The 19,446-nt window shown below is 39.9% G+C and overlaps 1 long non-coding RNA gene across 1 annotated transcript; it reads left to right on the forward strand.

The window, feature by feature from the left end:
* The first annotated feature begins 16,642 nt into the window (after positions 1–16,642).
* On the forward strand, positions 16,643–17,695 carry LOC136791485 (uncharacterized). The gene is made up of 3 exons (XR_010833724.1): positions 16,643–16,984; positions 17,099–17,141; positions 17,352–17,695. It is a non-coding gene; the product is annotated as an uncharacterized lncRNA (long non-coding RNA).
* The last annotated feature ends 1,751 nt before the right edge of the window (positions 17,696–19,446 follow it).

A 19,446-nucleotide genomic window follows, 5' to 3' on the forward strand; every position in this document is an offset into this window, starting at 1 on the left:
CAACTGTTGTGGCTGTGATGGTGGAATGCCGTATAGGAAATGCGAGCTGTATTCATTCCACAGATGACTTGTGTGTTGACTTTTGTGATGACTTATGCTGTCACTGCAGGCAGCAAAACCAACTTGACGAGAGGTTTCCTCTTTTGACAGAGGTCTTCTCTTGACTGCTGGAGTTTTGTTAGCACCTTCGTATCAACTAGAGGTGTGTGTTTTTCATGTAAGGCTAACACTGTTAGGCTGGCAAAACTTTGTAGCAGTGACTTATTTCAGTGCAGTGATGTTACTGGCATGGGCCATTAGGAAAAGAGCAGTACTACAGTGGCAATTGAAGTAGAACATTTGATAAGTTAGTGGGGCTGGGAACCCTCTGGCCATTTTTAACCTTCTCTTCTGTGTAAATAAAAATGTAAATATTTGAGGTACAGTTCTTATAAAGCACCATGGCTGGCCTCTGCTTGGAAAAGAAAGTTTCTGAAAGTGAATAAGTAAATGAACAACTTGTAAGCTTGAATATAACCCATTTTTTCCCCCGTGCTTTGTTTCGTAAAGCACAGTAAGTCACTTCCAGGGAAATAACACTAAACCAGTTTTATTTAGTTAGGTTAATTCCATTTTAATATTTCCATTAGTCATTTTAAACTTGGCACGGCAAGTAATAAAATTCTACAAATATTGACAAATAGAAAAGTAAATGCCATCCAGCCATGACAATCTGCTTTTCAGCCAACTTCTGAGAGATAGAAAGGCTGCTATCATAATTTATTTATATATTAATAAGGCATATGATTTTTATCGCTAGTTATTCCCTTCTAGCAATTAAGGTAAAGCTGATAAAATCTTCACTAAGTAAATATCTTTGTTAACTTTCAAAAATTCATAGCTAAAAATCTTTCTAGTTTGGACATTGGGAAGAAAAGGATAAAGCTTCTCTTGTGCAGCATGGCACCAAGTCAGATATGCGAATGGAAGAAAAAGGAAGAGTCAGCAGGGATGTGTAGGCACCAGAACTGACATTGGCAGACTCCAACGTGGTTACTGACTTACCTGATGATTGTGAATTGGGTTGTCCTTGCACATACAGTTAGTGGTGCTACTGGAGCATTAGGTGGTAAGTTTTTGAATGAAGTCAGTCAGTTTGGTCTTCCCTTCTAATTAGGCTTTATCATTAATGTAAGCTTGACAGCTAGTATATTCAGGACTTCATTCAGTGTATGGAAGAAGAATCAAAGCCTGGATGAAACTTGAGAAATTTAGCATGTGCAACCAGTTATATTTCTTTTTTCCTCGGTAATTTTTACCCATAAAGGGAAATCAACTTTTGCATATGCCAAAGTCAAGGGCAAATAACTACTTCTCTTGTTAAAAGAATAAATCCTTTATTTTTCAGGAGGATGTATTTACAGTTACTAATGATGCTCATAGATCTTGCAGCAGACTTGATATCTAAGCAGTAAATATTCATTTTTATACATTAAGGAAATATTTTATGAATTGTAAGTATTTGAAAGGTAGAACACATCTGTTTAAAGACACTTTCTTTCTGGATTTGTCCGTCTCTGGATTCAAGGCTTCAGCTGATGACAACTCACTTCCAGAAATTGTTATAGTTGGGAAGTTACCCCCTTTAGTTAGTGTTTGCCTGAAGATCGTAACAATTTCTGGTTACTATAAAGTATAAATGCTTTCTACTGTACAATTGCATAAGGAAACAGCTAATCCTTGGGGATGGTACACTTTGGAAGGAAAAAAAGGTCTATTTGGCATATATGGAGAGAACACAGACCTTTGGACAGTGACTTTCTCTTTCAGCAGTAGTAGGAAAGTAGCTAATAAATTTAAAGTAGCATGTAAAGTGTCTTGTCAAGTGTCCAGTGTGCCATGCTTTCCAGGAAAAGACGTCATTCTGATTTATATGACTATCTGGGCACAGATGCAGAAGCATTTGTGTTAGTAAAATGTTTTAGCAAATAGTTTTTTATTCCTCATTATCTGAAGAAAGTAAAACTATCTACTGGAATGTCCAGCAAGATATTCCTGTGTCCCTTTGACAAGAAAACTTATTACTTGAACAAAGAAGAGTGAAGAGTCAAAACGTAAAGGGAAATCTCAAAGCCATGCAATATATTACAGCTTCACAATTGAGCAAAATCCCTAGTAGCAGCTAAGACTGATTGTGATTCACGTATGGATGTAAAAACAATGCGTTTATAAAGTGTTTGCCTTGACTAGTATGCCATGAATTTCATTGAAATGAGCTATAACAGTTTATTTTGCTTGTGGAGATTTTCAAGGCTGTTGCTGTTCTTAACCAGTTAATTAAGCCTTTTGAGCTACAGAAACTTTAGTTTAAAAATAAGCAGTGGTACCAAATACTGTTTTGTCAAAATATTTAGCACTTCAATTTTCCTAGGTGTAGTTGTTATTCCTAATTAGGCTTTTTCCAAACTTTGCATTTAATTCTGCAAGTCACTATATTTTTAGGTTTCAGTCCTTTATAAGATTAGCTATAAAGGATCCAGTGGATCCATGTACAAAGGGAAGAAAAGTCATAAAAAAGTTATTTCACTGCTCCAGAAACAATTGTGGAGATTTGTTCTCTACATACTGAATCCTTAAATTAACTCAACAGGTCCTGCTGACATCATACACAAAATTAATGAGATTGTTTAACCTGCAAATCTTACAGCAGGCAAAAACAAGTTATGTTCTTAGCATAAATAGGAGTTCATAAAACTGCTGTTTTTAATTTACTATTAAGCTGAAGTAGCTCAAGTAAGTGTAGAATTGTAAAATGGTATAGGTTAAGTTCAATGAGATGAAGTGAATGAAGTGTTAGTTTGATAATTGTGTGGTTCATCTGAGTACAAAAACACAATAAGGCACGTATTACTCCATAATAGACTACTTCAGGGGTGTTTCGATTCTCATGCCTTCAACCATCCAAGCAGCACAATGTGCAGTAAAGCATGCCCAAAGGACTTTGCTGCAACTGTAATGTAGATTTGTCAGAGCTGTTTTCATTCTGGGATAGTTTTGTTTTAACCATGCTTCGAGAATATTTTTGATAGGGACAGATCTTGTTTAATATGCCTTTATGTGGGGACAGTACAGAGGAGGAAAGTAGAATGCATAAGTAGAAACTATGTTTACTTCTACTCTTCCCAAAGATTATGACTTTATTCAGATACAAAAAAAAAAAAAAAAAAAAAAGGAAAGTGGTTAAGAAATACGGTATTTATTAACTGAATTATAAATACTAATAAAAAGGTAATAGAATAGAATTATCTGTAGTAACTAAGAAGACAGACACCAGACACTTTCCGCTTGTTTAGTTAAAGGCCCATACTCCTGAAATTGAGTAGAACACTGAAGTTGTGGTACTAGTATAACTTTAGGAGAATGGTATCACAGGTGTTATTTCCATAGTCTTGGTGTATCTTAAATCTTGATTCTTCAGCGTTACTTCTGTGAGTAGCACCTGTGAAATGGCTGAGGTTCCACTGATACCTTTGGGACTTGGACTACAATCCTGGTATGTGATTTATTAAGACTCATGGAATTGGATATTTCCCAGCTGCAAAACATGGAATGTATGTTCTTAGAATCTTGGTTTATAAGTAATCTTTTTTGCTTTTCTTGCTCCACCTAGTCTGATTTTAGTATTCTTTGCTCTTTTGAATTTAATGTTCTTACAGTTTTATAAGGGCCTTTACCCGTTCCCTACCGCTGCGTGCATCTACCAGACCAAGTTCTTAGTCTCTGTCTGCAAAGGCAACTTACTGTGCTTCACTTCTGTTTCTATGAATAGGTAAGTTTGTAGCAGTGGGTTGTGAAGACATCCGTCTGCTCTCAGCATTTCTGAGGATCATGTCTTGCTTCATGATGTCATTGAAAAAAAGTGGAAGCTGGGGCCTAGCGCTTGGACTCTTACCAGGACTGCAAGATGCAAGGCAGTTGCAACTGATAGATATTAGAGGACTAGTCTTGTCTGAAGACTTGTATGTTCTGTGAAGAACTATTTTTTCCTTGGGTTTTAGAATTGTATCCTTAGACTTTTTAGGCAACTCCCTCCTTGAGACAGGTTTACAATACTTAACTGGAAGCCAGAAGAATTCCAGCTGAAGTTCTGCAGTGAATCAGGGTAAGGCGGATGCTGTTGGAGATGATAGCATTTCCTTCTCTTTATCTTAGTGTCCTCTTTGGCATAGAAGAGACATTCCAGGTCTGATGTTATCACATGACTATTCGTATCAAATAGTATCTGCAACATGAGTGATATCTAGAAGATAATTCCTTTTGGAATGCAACTATGCACAGCTTTTGCTGTAAACCAGTCATTAGTCTCACAAAGATTGGAGTCCAAAACAAGCAGCAGCATCTCCTGTTTCAAAACCTCTGGTCCTCTTCAGTCACCCTAGTAGCACTGGTGCTATTGGCTGACCAGCCATTTTAATTTATAGTGCTAAATTGACAGCTTAGATGATTACGTTCTAACAAAATGACTATACCACAACTGCACAGCTGTTATTTGCCATCTGTCTTAGCTATTGCTCACTATTTGTAATAGTATCTTCTAACTGAATAACAAGGCAAAGTTTGTGCTGGCTAACTGTAGAAGCTATGATCTTGAGTGCTGTGATCCAGGATGAATGTTCTTCTTGAAGGTTGTCTTGATGCTGTTGTTAAAAGACGTAGCTGTGAGAAGTTTGGCAAGTGGAATTTAGCTTCCACTGAAACTAGCAGAAAGCTAAACCAGTGTTCTTAAAAATGACTTGCACATTAGAGAAGAGAATCGTTGCCTGTTCTCTTGTATGTGATCTGAATGCCGAGTGTGTTATGGTCTGTAGTAACACCTAGATAGCATTCAGTGGGTATTTCCTCTTATATCAGGAGGTATTCAGACATTGCAAAGAACTGCAGAAGGCTACAGCTTAAAACGGGATGAACAAGGCTAAGGACAAAAGGAAAAGGGCATACCAATCACAATTAGTCCAGGGAACAGATATTCACTGCACTCTGACTGCCCAGTTCTTGTTGCAAATAGCGTCAAGTGGAAGTAATTTTTTTAATATTATTATTTTAAAAGTTGAAAAGAGATTTCTGCTGTTTTGTTGGTTTTTTTTTTTTTTTTTTTTTTTTTTTGCTTTTAGAATTATGGTGAGTACATGAAGCTGGATATGGAACACCTTGATGTATACAGTCAGCCTGCGTGCCCATTTAAAGATAGTGCTCAGAAGCCAAAGTTAGTCTTTTGAGAGGCAGGTAAGTGAATGTCTATTCACGCATTACTGAATGTCTTGCCACAGGATAGACTTTCTCTAACCCACAGGCTGTTAATATTTGCTTTATATGCTCAAGCAGAAGAATTTAGATCACTTACAAATGTTTCATCCTATGTAATAAAATGGCATGTCCTAATTTCTCAATTTCATTCTTTAAGCTGCTGTACTAAATATCCTATGCCCACAAATCCACAGGAAAGATCAGAAAAGCTTCTGGTTGCTGGCTAAATAAGCATAACTCCAGGAACTGAGTTGCTGGATCAAATGCAATACTCTGCATATGTTTAGAGTTTTTTCTTTTAATGGAAGGGCTTGTAATTACAGCATATTTGAACTGCTTTTGCAGTCAGGCTTTTTATCCTTTAGGAAGAATAATTGGAAGGTGTTTAATTCAAAATATTTGTATTTTAATTACATTTATGTTAGGTTTTACAGTATTCCCTAGAACAGCCCCTTTTGGAACACCCATTTTGGAGTCCTAGTCTAATAAATGTGTAATGGCAACTTTATGTCCAGTTTTCACTAAAAATAAATTTCTGTAGGAATTTTGACTTGGTCAAAAATAGACAGGGAACATTTTAATTATGAAATGACTTTTTAAGTAGAAATCTGACTCGGGAAAGGAAGCCATGCAAGCAGCAGTTTTCAAGGTTTAACATATAATACCCTAGGTTTCAGTATTTTACCTTTCTTTCTGAATATTAGGAGATATCTGGAATAGGCTATGGCAATAACCATGCATTGCTTCTCTCACGTTGTAGATCCTGAGGACTTCCTTTTCTCTTGTGGTACAACACTATATCGTATTTCACAAAACTCTATAATAAGCAATATGTATTTAGTGCTTCACGTCTGAGCTATTTCCTTCAAACCTTTTAGATAATTTGGCCAACGTTACCGAAACCTTTCAATGTTTTTTGGTAGGTACCTCATCATTTTAGGTTATGTAAGCAGAATTAGGAAGGTGATGTAAGCAGAAGCAGAATTAGGAAATTGAAATGGACCAAATACTGTTAATTAATGATATAATTTGAGTGCTCTTAGGAGTTGTTTCCTGTATAACTATTATTACTGCTTTTCTCATTCTGTGCCATCAAATGAGGAGATAAATTTTTTAGAACAATTAGTCTTTAACCAATCTCCAAGAAAATACTTAAGTCCAAGTGACTCCTGGTGTAGTGGCAACCAGGGGCTGGCGGAGAGCTGCTTGTTGCAGGTTTAAGGGAAATGCTGTGAAACACTGATAATGATGATGCATCGATTACAGTTTGTAGATGACATTGTCTTATATTGGGTGTTTTGTTGGACCTGTTTATTAGGGGGGGGGAAGTACAGAAAACATACTTGCAGGCAAGTTTTGCATTCAGATGGATGATATTTGACCTTTACTTTCAAGCATGGATGACAGAAGGGTCTTACCACCAGGTTATCCACCAGACTTGCTCTCATTGCATCTCAGCCTTTAGTAGAATAAAGTATCAAGTCTTCCACAGTACAAATGAGTAGCTGAAATATTTTTTACACTCCCAAATACTGCGAAAGGCAAGCATCTATTCTCACAAGAGGAAAAAATGGAGGTTTGCAGACTGTTATAGCAGAGAAGGAGATGTTAAAAGGGAAGTTAAACCGTAGAAAATCTTCCAGAATAAGCCTTTTGTCCATACTGCAATCTCTGGAATGAGTTGCCTTCAAACACAAGATGAGTAGCAATTTGTTTTAAAAACAATGGATGTAACTAGCTAATTTTTGTGAAATTCAATCTGAGGTGTCAGCCATTGCTTTACCAGTTGCATGGGTGAAGATCTGTCCTTTTCCATATTCTAGCAGGCAGCTACAGAAAATCTACTTGACCACCCTGAAATGCTCACCAGTGAATTTCCTAAAAGCTCATTGCATCAGCCAACTACTAGAACAAACATGCTTGAACTATATGCTAGATTCTCTGTTTTCCTCCTTTATGAAAGAAAAAACACCTGGAAAGGCCCACAAAAATAACTGTGGCCATTTTTAAGCAACTGAACTATTTTAAGCAACTGAACTATTTTAATGCAACATTGCTGCTAAGCAGAGGTCTGAAAGGCCAAGAAAAGCTAGGTTGAATGGTGCATGTGAACTGGAAAGAATTGTTGTCGCATACTCAACACATCAGGGAAAAGAAGTGATGATACAAATAATGTGTAATTTCCAGTATTTACAGAAAGAGGCTGTGCACGCAGACTGAAAACTTTCCTTGCTGATGAGACCGTTGCAAGTCAAATGCAACTTACATACCACTGTATTAAAATTACTGATATAAAACTGTATTTTCAGAGTAATAGTATTAACTTGTCATATATCCAGCTCTTCAACCTGAGATTTATATTCATGCTGAAATATCCCTAGGGATGTAACTGTCACCACCAGAAACTCTAACTGCAAGTAATTTTGGCAACAAGTGTTGGAACATTAAACTCTGTAGTATCACTGAAGTACCAAGAATATAACCTGGTTTTGTTATGTTTATAACATGGTATACTGTGGTCAGTAACTAATGCCCCTCAATTTCCCATGCCTCATAAAGATTATGTCAAAATCAATCTAACCCAGTCTGACTTAAATAAAAAAAAAGGAAGGAAAAAGGATGCACCAGTTTGTTTTTTAAAAACAAATCATACGGTTCTGTAAAGTTCTGGATGAAGACAAGACCTAGATGAACTGCAAATGATTTCCAGCTTGTACAAAATGGGCTAAATATTTCTGTTTCTACTGCTCTATCCTTAGTACTCACCTTGAAGAAATCTTTTTCCAGGTGTATTGTTTATAGGGCTGCTACCATAATGAGGCAGTAATAGTACACTAAAAACAGTATGTATGTCTTCTGAATTTTGACTATTCCACATAAGTGAGTTGAGCTCGTGTTCTATGCAACCGTGGGCTCTAGGCAGAAAGTAATAGGACTTTCTTTTATTAGCCTTGGCAGCATGTTAATTTTTCATACCTGTTTGCATCCACTAGTCTCAGGTATAATTAGGAAATAGATCGGAGTAGCCTGTTACTACATACACACAAACATTGACCTAGAGCCTTTCAAAAAGCGGAGGAAGTTGCATTTAAATTGTACATCAGACAAAAAATAAAAGGAATTAGCTGGATTTGGGCCAACCAAATTCCTCTTACCAATGTCTACTTTTCGTTCTCCTGCAAGAAGCAAGACTAAAGGCACAAAACACTACTATTTTCCTTCTTTAGAGCAATTCCTCTGTGGTGGTTTTACTCGGGTGGGCAGCCGAGTTCCACCATGGCTGCTCTCTCACTCCCTCTCCTCAAAGGGGAAGGGGGAGAAAATACGATGCAACGGGCTCAAGAGTTGAGATAAGCATGGGGAGATTGCTCAACAATTATCATAACAGGCAAAACAGACTCAGAGTAGGGAGATAGTAAGATTTGTTGCCGATTAGTAACAAGCTAGAGAAGTGAGGAACAAAGGAAAGAAACCAAAAGCACCTTCCCCCCATCTACCCTCTTCCACCTCCTCCCCCCAAGTGGTACAGGGGAATGGGAGCTGTGGTCAGTTTACAGCACTTCGTCTCCACCGCTCCTTCTCGGTCACTCTCATCCCCTGCTCCACGTGGGGTCCCTCCCACGGGATGCCGTCCTTCCCAAACTGATCCTGTGTGGGCTTCTCACAGGCAGCAGCTCCTCAAGAACTGCTCCCACATGGCTCCGTACCACAGGGTCCATCCCTCAGGAGCAAACTGCTCCAACCTGGGTCCCCCACAGGCAGCAGCTCCCCCAGATCCCCTGCTCCTGGGCTCCTCTCCACAGGCTACAGCTCCAGCCCAGAATCTGCTCCAGCAGGGGTCTTCCACAGGCTGCAGCCCCCATCAGTGCAGGTCCACCTGCTCCACCGGGGGCTCCTCCGCGGGCTGCAGCGTGGAACCCTGCTCCACCGTGGTACTCCATGGGCTGCAGGGGGACAGCCTGCTCCACCAGGGGCCTCTCCACAGGCCGCAGGGGACTTGTGCTCCAGCACCTGGAGCACCTCTCCCCCTCCTTCTTCACTGACCTTGGTGCTTGCAAGGCTGTTTCTCACTCCTCTCTCTCCTGGCTGCTGTGTGTTACAGCAGTTTTTGTTGGTTTTTTGTTTGTTTGTTTGTTTTTTCTCTCCCTTTTGTAAATCTGCTCTCACAGAGGCGCAACCAACATCGCTTACTGGCTCAGCTCTGGTCAGCAGCAGGACCCTTACCTAACATGGGGCAGCTTCTGGATTCTTCTCACAGAAACCGCCCCTATGGCCCCTGGCTACCAAAACCTTTCCACATAAACCCACTACATCCTCTCAGGCTTAGCCAATGAACAAGGTCAGTTTTCTTAGGCTGCAGCCTCTTTCACACCTGAATTATGTCAGCAGATAGCCCTGGCTAGAACCACTTGCAACAGAGCTTCTGTAAACTATAAGGCCTTTTTCCAAAGACTATTAAAGTCAGTGGGAAAGTTTTCACTGAAGTCTATGGATTTGGTTTTGGGGTTTCAGTGGGGAGTTCTTCTTTAAAAGAGCATGTTTTCATAGATGCTTAAATCAAATGGTATGATACACTTGGCACTACACCAAAATTTTGACTTTTTAAATCAGCTAAAAATTATTTGACATTTAACTTTTAAAAAATCAGGGTAAAATTATCATTTTTTGATTGTTTTGTTAATATTAGATGTTTGATCTAAAGCTCATTGACATTAACATGACTTTATGTTAAATAATGAGTTTCTTGTTGGAGTTAGAAGTACCTAAGCATAACTAAAATGGAAATAAAAGACAAAGGCAGGAAAGGCTTAGATACATGTTTTACTTATAACAGTTGGGGAGAAGGAGAATAATCAACTTAGCTGGTGGGACTTGTATCAGGAATATAGAATCAGCCAAAACAGAATACTTAAAACCTATTTTTACTATTTTGTTTTAGAAAAAAAAAAAAGTTCTGTAGAATCCAAGTGTAAGGAATAAAAAGGATGCTAGATGAGGTAGGATATTATTGCAAACATTGTAAGAATGCAGCAGGTGTTATAAATAACTTGTGAAACTGGTTTCTAAATGTGTTGTGAATGTGAAGGTGGACAGCAGAGACTGAAGTCTATAGCATGTAATTTGTTAGTCTTGGTCAACAGGAGTTGCAGCAGGGTAAGAGCACAATGGTCAGGAAAGTGATTCATGTCCTTTTGATGCTTCGGTTAATATGCCTCCCTCTCCAAAACAGATTGAAGCATAAGCGGTGCAGGAAGAATTAGTCTCATGCAGCCTTTTAGAATACTGAATCAAGCATTTCATTAGAAATGCCGAGCTGTACTTCCTTGCCATTTCCCTTCTTTTTCAGGAGTCAGTATGAATGTGTCATGGATGTAGTGTGTGAAGTGATACACCTCCTGTTCTAAAACACAGAAGGAACTGATCTAGAAATAGTTCAATGACCTTGATTTTTGGATAAAATCATGAGAAAAGCTGTTGCATGGAAGTAATGAACAGTTGCGTATTTGGCTTTACTACAATCTGTGCTGTAAGAGTATGTTAATGGTTACTGCCATTGTATAAAACAATTCAGTTTCTGCTGTAATGTAGCATTATATCATTAAGCTTTTAATACCTCATAAGAAAAACCTTCTAAAGGAGATCAAATTAGGTCTATCATGAATTATTTGTCTATTGTTATGAATTTCTATTGTGAAATCACATTAGACACTTGGCATGTTACCATCTCTCTTCTGCTTGGCATTCTTTGTGCTGATTCACACATACCATTTGTCTTTCTGTTTCTGGACTGTTTCTGGTAGCTTTCTTGGCCCTTCCTTTGTGCAAGCTGGCTTTTGCAATTGGTCTTGTATTCATTCATATTCAAAATTAGTTTGAGCGTAGCAGTTAAGAGTAGAACATCAGGGTCCAGGAAATGCTACCTTTTTCCCCTAGGAAACAGAAAGGACTGCCTAAGTCCTTATTGTTGCGATCTAGCTCATGGGAATTAAAGTGAGTTTACTGAAGGATCCTCACTGACTGCACTGCACTCTAGATGAAGCCTATGGTACTGTAAGTGAAAGCTTCCTGTAGCTGCACATCTCATAGTCTGCAAAGTCTGCACTTACCTTGCCACAAAATGCCTGTTTGTAGCACCGAACAGCTATGGCAATATCCCCAACAATACTGCATTTTGTTGTGTCACAAAGATAAAAGTATTTTGTTGTGAGCAATGAAACTTTAAATTCCTTTTGTGAAATCTTTAGAGGGCCCAACTGCATGTGTTTTTATGATGTCTTACTCTACTGGCTTAGTACCAGGAAATTCATGAGAGGCCCTAGAGTGGAGGACATTATTCTCTCCAGAAACAGAGGAAGTGCTTGGTATGCTGACTGCAGATCTACTAATGACAAAGCCTCACTGTTTTCCAAAGGCTATCCTTCACCTAAATTGTTGCATTTCTTGGAAAGCTGTGGGAAAAATCTTCAGATCACTCTAAAAAGTTCAAAGCTCCAGACACTGAATTTATTTGCCTGTTCTGCATATGCAAAACATCAGTTTTCTTCAGAATTACAAATGCTGGAAATGCATGCAAAATAAAATGTAATCCAATTATGCCTAAGGTCTTGATATCAAGGAATACCTTCCAAACACTTCAAGACTCATTGTAGGACTGGGAGGTAATAATGGTAAACTATTTTTTTCCTATCTCTATAACCATAAAAAGCCTACAAGCAGTGAAAATACTGGAACAGAGACAGAGGAAGGGCTGTGTAGGGACTCATGCTTTCACTGACGATGCTCCTGATTTGTCAGGCATGGGGTAACCACATATGAGCAGCTATAGCTATGATGAGATTCTGAGTAACATGGTCTTTCTCTGCTGTATAAGATTAAAAGTAATCAAAATAACTTTTAAATCATTTACTAAATTGTGAATAGATCGAGACTATTTCTTACAGCATTCAGTATGATCACTAATCCATTATTTTGGGCTACTTTACAGGAAGAGTTAGTACATGCTGGATCCAGTGCATGTTGAAGCATGAGTGCCAACACAGAATACGTGAAGGTACTGGTGTACCAAATACACCAGTGGGGTACTGGTACTGGGTACTGGTACAAGTGTAATTTAAACCACACACGCTAGGTATTGCATTTTCTTAACAGTCATGTTATCCTGCGAAACCAAAAAACTATTTTATCTAGAAGGAAGCCTGGAAAGAGCTTGTAGAGCCCAAAGCACAGGTATAAATCAAGGTCTTTGCAGAAACACAAAAGGGAAGGTAAAATTTTGTAATGTGTTTTAAGAGCACTTGAGCATAATTCAACTCTTCTATGTAATCCCTTTTAATGTGACTCTGAAATTGCTGAACTAGAATACAGCTGTTTTATGCTGTGTTTTTTAGGCTACTAAATCCCCATTTTCAAGAGGATTAGAACTTGCTTATGTTCTAGGCCGGTGACCGTGGTTTTCAGGGAGGTTAGCCTTCAAGCTTTGATTGCATGGCTGCTGGATGTGCTAAATAGTTTTCAATACAAAATACATTCTTGAATTTATTGCTAACAAACCTGTCCTGCTAATTACCTTGCAGGTAACTTTAGCTTTCTTACCAATGCTTTTTTGAACAAATCAAGAACAAACTTTCAGAAAAACATGGTGAACAAAGTCCTCTGTGACTGCACCTTGGACAAAGAAATTCATATAAACTGTGCTAGAAATATACATTGAGCATCTTCAGTTTGTTGAAGTAATTAAGAAAAATCACCTTCTCTAAGAAGTAATGAGTTAGATCACATGGACTAAAAGCACATAAAACATGCTTTGGGTAATTGTGAGCTCCTCCTGAAAAATGGTCTGGAGTACTCCTTGTACCTTTCTCAAAATGCTCTCCAGGGTAGGAAACATAACTTGAATTATACAAGTACACATACCCTCAGTGAATGTTTTGCTACAACATAGGGTTTGAGCTTTCCTATAAAGAATAATTTTGTATTTCTGTCCACGCTCCTGATATCTCTGGTAAGTTTCTAACTTATTCTGTCATGTTTTTTCAGTCTTACTCTGTCCAATTACCAAGAACTTGGCACTGCCATAATAATCAGTTCTTTTAGAGCTCTGGTGACTGGCCTGGCAGACACACTTGAGTTATATGAAGAAATAAATCCTTTATTTTGTAAGCAGGGGTAGAAACTGACAGTACACACCTCACCACCTCAGAGTAGTGTTCTTGTTGATAAAATCTCTCTCAAATCGACTTCAATAACTGACAGAAAAAGCTTTATTTTTCATTTCACAAGAGTCTATACACTTTCATTTTTAAATGAAAGCTTATCTGTTAATTGGTTTGACCCCTGATTCACCTGTTTATAAAAGGAGTCCATTGCTTTGCCCAGTCTGAAGGCTAAACGGTAATGGTAGCTCTCACCTAGGACTATGACTGAAATTGCTTTTATTCCTTGGCAACACGCCGTTACGTTTATTGTGAAACCTCTGCAATACCATAAATAAAGAGATTTTTAATCCTCATAAATCAAAGTGCCTTTATTTGATATTTAAGGGCAAGTCAAGGATATTAAAGTATCACTGAAGATAGCAATAAAAAGAAACGTCTCTTCTTGATAATCCATTTAAAGACTTTCAGAAGGAATTGATAATTATCCTGGCATTATAATAGCTTAATTTCTGCAGGCTTTGCATCTCTTTAGTTTGCATTACTTTTGCATCTATGACTTTTAAGGTATTATTTTTAGGTTAATTTTTACAAGATTTCAAATTCTCATGCTTGAAGACAAGTCTCTACAAGTCTAAATGAGGTTGCAGTTCCCAAGGGGAGGCTTGTTAGAAAAGAACGTGTGGTGCTAACTTAACCAGAATATTCAGTTGATCTGCATCTTGCAGAAACCTCTAGAATCTGTCATGCACAGAATTCACTCTTTCCAGTTCGTGAGAATGATACATGAGAGAATTAACCCTTCAGTGACAGACCTTCTCGAAAGAGGAAAGGATTTATTCTGGCTGTGATGGCAGTACAACAAAGGTAGTAAATCTGCAAGAGTAGACATTGGATACAATAAAGGGTCGGTGTCTTGCAACACTGGATTGTGACAGCTTTTATAAAAAGAAGGGAGCAGGTGTGTATGCACGTGTGAGGGTGCATAGGTTCATGAAATGGAATCAATAAAAATTGTGTTAGTTGGCCTGGAAACAAGGAACCTAAACTTTTTTCATTCTTCATTGTCCTGCAGAAGTCTGACTTTTTAGAGAAAGTATATGCCTATTTCATGCAGGGGTAAACAGTGACATTCATTTTATCTTATCCAAGTCAGAACTAGAGACTAACATAGCTGGAGGTTTGTGTGCAGTCACAGGAAACTGTGTGCATTATCAATGTTTCTGGAAAGTCTGGGGGAAATCAGTTGAGATGGTGGGCCTGATAGTTTTATATATCTTTTCAGATTAAATGTAAGTTCATTTGACCTTTGGTAAAGCTGAAAGTTCTTGAGACCCCAGCTACTTTTTTTCAGAGTGGTTGGAAAGATCCAACTACTAAAGTATTTTTGTCCTCTTATTTAGAGTGGGTCTGTAGTCTTCTACATCTGCTGGGAATGGTTAATCTAGATAATTGACAAATGAAGCAAGCCTCTCTCTGACACTTGTGCAAATTACTTTTGGAAAATCTTGCCCACTAGAAGTCAGTCCTAGCAGTCAACTGTGTTTGGAACCTGTTGTGCAAAATGATATAAAAACAATAGGGCTGGCCCTACAGAGCAGTAATAGGTTTCACAGGCTTAAGATTAGCACATCCCTTTCCTTTGAGTGACGTACTGTCTGCAGCCATCATGACTTCTCTCCTCGTGAGTTTTTCAAAAGGAAAGTGCAATGTATTATGGACTGCTACTCTAAGGCTCTGAAAATAATACTCCATTTTCTTTTCAAGACCTTGGGAAAGAATTCTTACATTTCTGGGTGTCTTAGTTTCCCAAGAAAACTATTTTTGAGGTAGGTTCTGATATATCAGAAACTGCTGAAAGCTGGGAGGAAAATACCACAGCAGGAAAACACTGCTTTCTTCCTGTGCTATACCTTAAGTGTCCAGTGTTGGACAGTGCTCATGATAGGAAGTGAAGAGGCATCTGTTTCTGTGCCCAGCTAATGTGCATCAGCTATCAAATATAATCTTGACTTTTCTGCACTTGTACCATTTAAAAATTTATTCAAATTAGGCGGGTAGATGCTTAAAGAGCAGTATAGAAAAGCTTTTCTTCTGCTGTACTGAATAGCAAATATTCTTCAGTGCATGGAATAAACTTACAATACTGTAAGGAAGTATGATTGCTACAAAATAGCAACTTTCCAGATCCTAATGTCACTTATAAGCCTCTTAATATCTCTGTTTAATCACCTTCTGCCAGAGTTGATGTAAGAAGAGCAAGTTTCCCATGAACAAATACGATTAGTGAGGAATTTGGAAGTGACTGGGCATGCAAAAGACGCTTCTGAGTTCTTCCATACTTGTGTCTTATTATCAGAGGACAAGAATGAACTGAGAGATTAACTCCCAAGTTGTCCAAGCATGTACTGAACCCCAAAGCAGGTGGAAGGCTGGACAAGTGACCCTTCCCAGCCTTGTAGCTAAGGATGTATGGGCACAAGCAAGTGCGCGGAAGAGGCAGGTGCCAGTAGGCTTTCAGGTGGAGTTCAGGGTGCTAGCAGAACCCTCAGACTGTGCTGTGGTACATGAAGTAAATCAGGGTGACGTCTGCTGCCAGTGTGAGGCAGCCCTAGCAGCAGCGTATCTCTGGGGCCGTCAGTCAGGCTGGCCAGTACAGGAACACAGCAGTCCCATTCCAGTCTCCCAGTGAAGCAAGCAAGCAGCGCAACACACTGCGGAATAGGTAAGAGTGAGGGAGACGCCAGGGTGAACGCCCAAAGCGCAGCAGGTGAGCAGAAGGCCTCACCCCAAGGTGGAGATGCACGCTTACTGCGCTCCGTGCCGGGGCTGACCGACACCCAGCTCTCTGCCCCGTGCTTCCCTAGGGGCTCGGGCGGAGGCAGGCCCTGCGGTGCGGCTGGCAGGATCTGCTGCGGGCAGCCGGAGCGGGGCTTAGGCCTGCGGCCTCGCCGCCAACCTGGGGCTCCGGCAGCTCCCAGCCCCCCGGCCGTCCGGAGCAGCAGCCGCCGGGCTGCCCGCGGCGGGGCCGGGCCGGGGCTCGCCGCTGCCACCTCTCGGCGAGCTGCGGGCAGCGCTCCCCGCTCCGCCCCGCGCCGGAGCCCTGCGGCTCGCAGCCGGCGGCAGCGCCGTGCTGGGAGCCTCGGGAGGGGCTGGGCGTGGGGATATCAGTCCTGTTATCCCGGCCGGAGGCGGTAACCGACAGAGCTGCTGTGATGCGGCTGAAGCCAGCGGGAACTCAGGCTCGTTCCCGCTATCTTATCAAGTTACCCTGCCCTAACGCCGCTCGAAGTGTGATTTTCACTCATCCTCGTAGTTTTAGCCAAGTGTAACAACAAAGGAGCTGATGGAGTGAGAAGGAGGACAGAGGCTGCAGCCTGGAGTCAGAGCTGCCGCGTGGTGCCCCAGGCAGAGGGGCGCTCGGCTCCCGGCTCAGTGTCGGCAGCGGGGCCTGAGGAGAGCGCGGGGCAGGCACGGGGGCACGCTGCAAGTTGTGTCCCTGCCAGCGTGTCTGCGAGCACGGGAGGAAACAAAGGCGTTTTCCAAGGGTATTGCAAGCATATAAAGGATTATATAAACATGCAATATGAACATTTTGTTATCGTATTTACCCAGATTACCCAATTAATATCAAGTGTTTCTTTTTAAACTTGTTTATTTAGACACTCAGATGCTGAACTAGCAGCAGAGGCATGCAGTGTTACTGTAAGTACTGAAGGAGTGTATTAACTTTCCTATGTTTTGCGGAATGAAGCCCAAATCACTTCTCTCCTTCCTCCCCTCAGTAGAGTTCCGAGAGGTTTGAGTCCTCTGTACTGCTAACATTGAAGAAAATGGTTGTATTAGAAAGAGGAGGCTTGTGTTTAAACTTTAGGAGGAAAACTGTTTTTGCAATCTAACTACTTTTCAAAACAGGGGCAGGTGGATGAAGAGAAATGGAAAACAAAAGCAACAACAAAGAACCACTGTGAGAAAGAGGGTAAGAGGCAGGAATGATGGGTGTCAAACAGCACGAGAACCATAAAATAAAATGTGGGGGAGTCTAACAGTAGTGGAACCAGAAACAGATATGGACAGAGATAGTAGGTGGGAGAAAGTTTTATTTATTTAAAGTTTGAGTTTTATCTTAGCTGTGAGAGACAGCTCATTGTACCCCTAAAAAGCATATCTGTGAGTTTTAACAGACTAGAATGCACATTTTGCGTCCCATGTGGAATTACTTTGGGCTACTTGTTGCTGAAATGTTTCTGGGCACAAACATGATTAGTGTAGACACTTGCACCAAAGTACTCTTTCCAAAGTCCTTCTGTTATGTTTTTGATGCTCTCAGCACTGAACTGGATGTGGAAATTGTGGGAACTGTAACAACTGTGATGAAATTCAGGAATCCGAAAACGGGGAAGCAGCAATGGACTCTGGGGAATTAAAGCATCTTTCTTGCACATTCTTCTGCTAAGGGAGGTGAGCAGAGAAGCAGAGAAAACCAGCTGAAATAAATAGAAGTTTTCCCCAATATGTTGGTTCTCATTGTGCTTCTGTGAATTGAAGACTCTTCAAAGTTATTCGTTTAGTTCAGCAGTGTAGTGCTTGTCTAGTGCCAGAGAGAGCACTGACCCTGTTTTTGGCACATCTGCAGAATGGGAGCTGCTAATGCATGGCATGTATGGACCGTTCTGAGGATACTCACATCCTAAATTCATCAGTAAACAGAATGGTAGCTCAGTCCAAACCTCTCAGTAAAAGTAATGAATGACTGAGACCCTAGGAAAGATAATATAATCTGGAATGGCTGGCACGTCTGCTCAGTAATGTGGAACTGTCAAACCAAGTGACCTGCATTTCTTGTATAAAGGCCTGAGCTTTTTGGAAGCTCAAGTACCTATGTCCTGACAATGGTTTTCTTAAGGTGTAGAATCATTGAGTAGTCTTGGTGCTCTTCCATAACAACTGAACAGTTTTAATTGAGTATGATCACTCTGAAATTTTCAGAATAAAATAGGACAGCTGATGTTATCTGGGAAACTCAGGTAGCTGTAATGGTGCAAAGAGTACAGAGGAAGACCTTGTCCATATTTTGAGAGTATAGTTTAAGATTACCCCAAAACATGTTTTAGCAAGGCGATTCCAAGGCGGAAGAAACTCAGTAGTGTGAAAAGTGAACTAAATTATTATTTACTGTCTTTTTCTTGCTGTACTTGATCGCTGAGGGTGGAGCTGAGGTTTTTGATGGCACGTGGAGCCTGGCTTTGCATCTGAAATTCATATTTTGCTCAGCTAGTAATTACATTTAAAACCAAGCTCTACAGGCATTTTCTTCTTTTCTCTGGGGGAGAAACTGTTGTATCAGAAAATCTTCCAAACATGTTATAATTATATTTTCTTACTCAGTAAAGCTTTCAGTTCTAACTGGATCATACTCTTATTATATGTTTAAAAAAAATATATATCTTCTGACCATTAGCATTTAGTCCTGAAATTAGACTGAACATTTTAGTTCATTCAGAGACTCCCAGATTCAGTGCTTGAATTATAATGAATCATCCCTATGAGGAAATACCATCCTTAGGATGTGCCATTATAGTGTGCTGCAATGCCACAAAGAACCTTAAGGATGTGATTAGTACAACCGGGTTTGCTGATAACAGGGCTTGATCAAATCCTGCTAGTTGCAATCATTCTCTTCCCACCTTCTTCATTCCTTGGGATATTGTCTTCAAATTTAGTTTTGTTTGTAGCAAAGCGTAGCCTATATATGAAAAATGCAAAGATTTTCTCCCCTACCAGTTATAACTTTCTCTCATTTTTTCTGACTTTCTCTTTCCTTCACATTTCTTTTTGTTGCCTTTCCTTTCTTGTCAGCACATAAAATTCCTCCTTTGACTCAGTGAAGGGATGCTGTGTGGGAACACCCCTGCCAGGAGACCACTATACAACATGCTTCGGGTCAGCCTGCCTTTTAAGCTTCAGGCAGGTGTTTTCAAAATCAATTGGAAAATTGTTTCCAAGAAAG

Source organism: Anser cygnoides, chromosome 9, assembly GCF_040182565.1.
Source record: "Anser cygnoides isolate HZ-2024a breed goose chromosome 9, Taihu_goose_T2T_genome, whole genome shotgun sequence".
NCBI classification, from domain to species: Eukaryota; Metazoa; Chordata; class Aves; order Anseriformes; family Anatidae; genus Anser; species Anser cygnoides.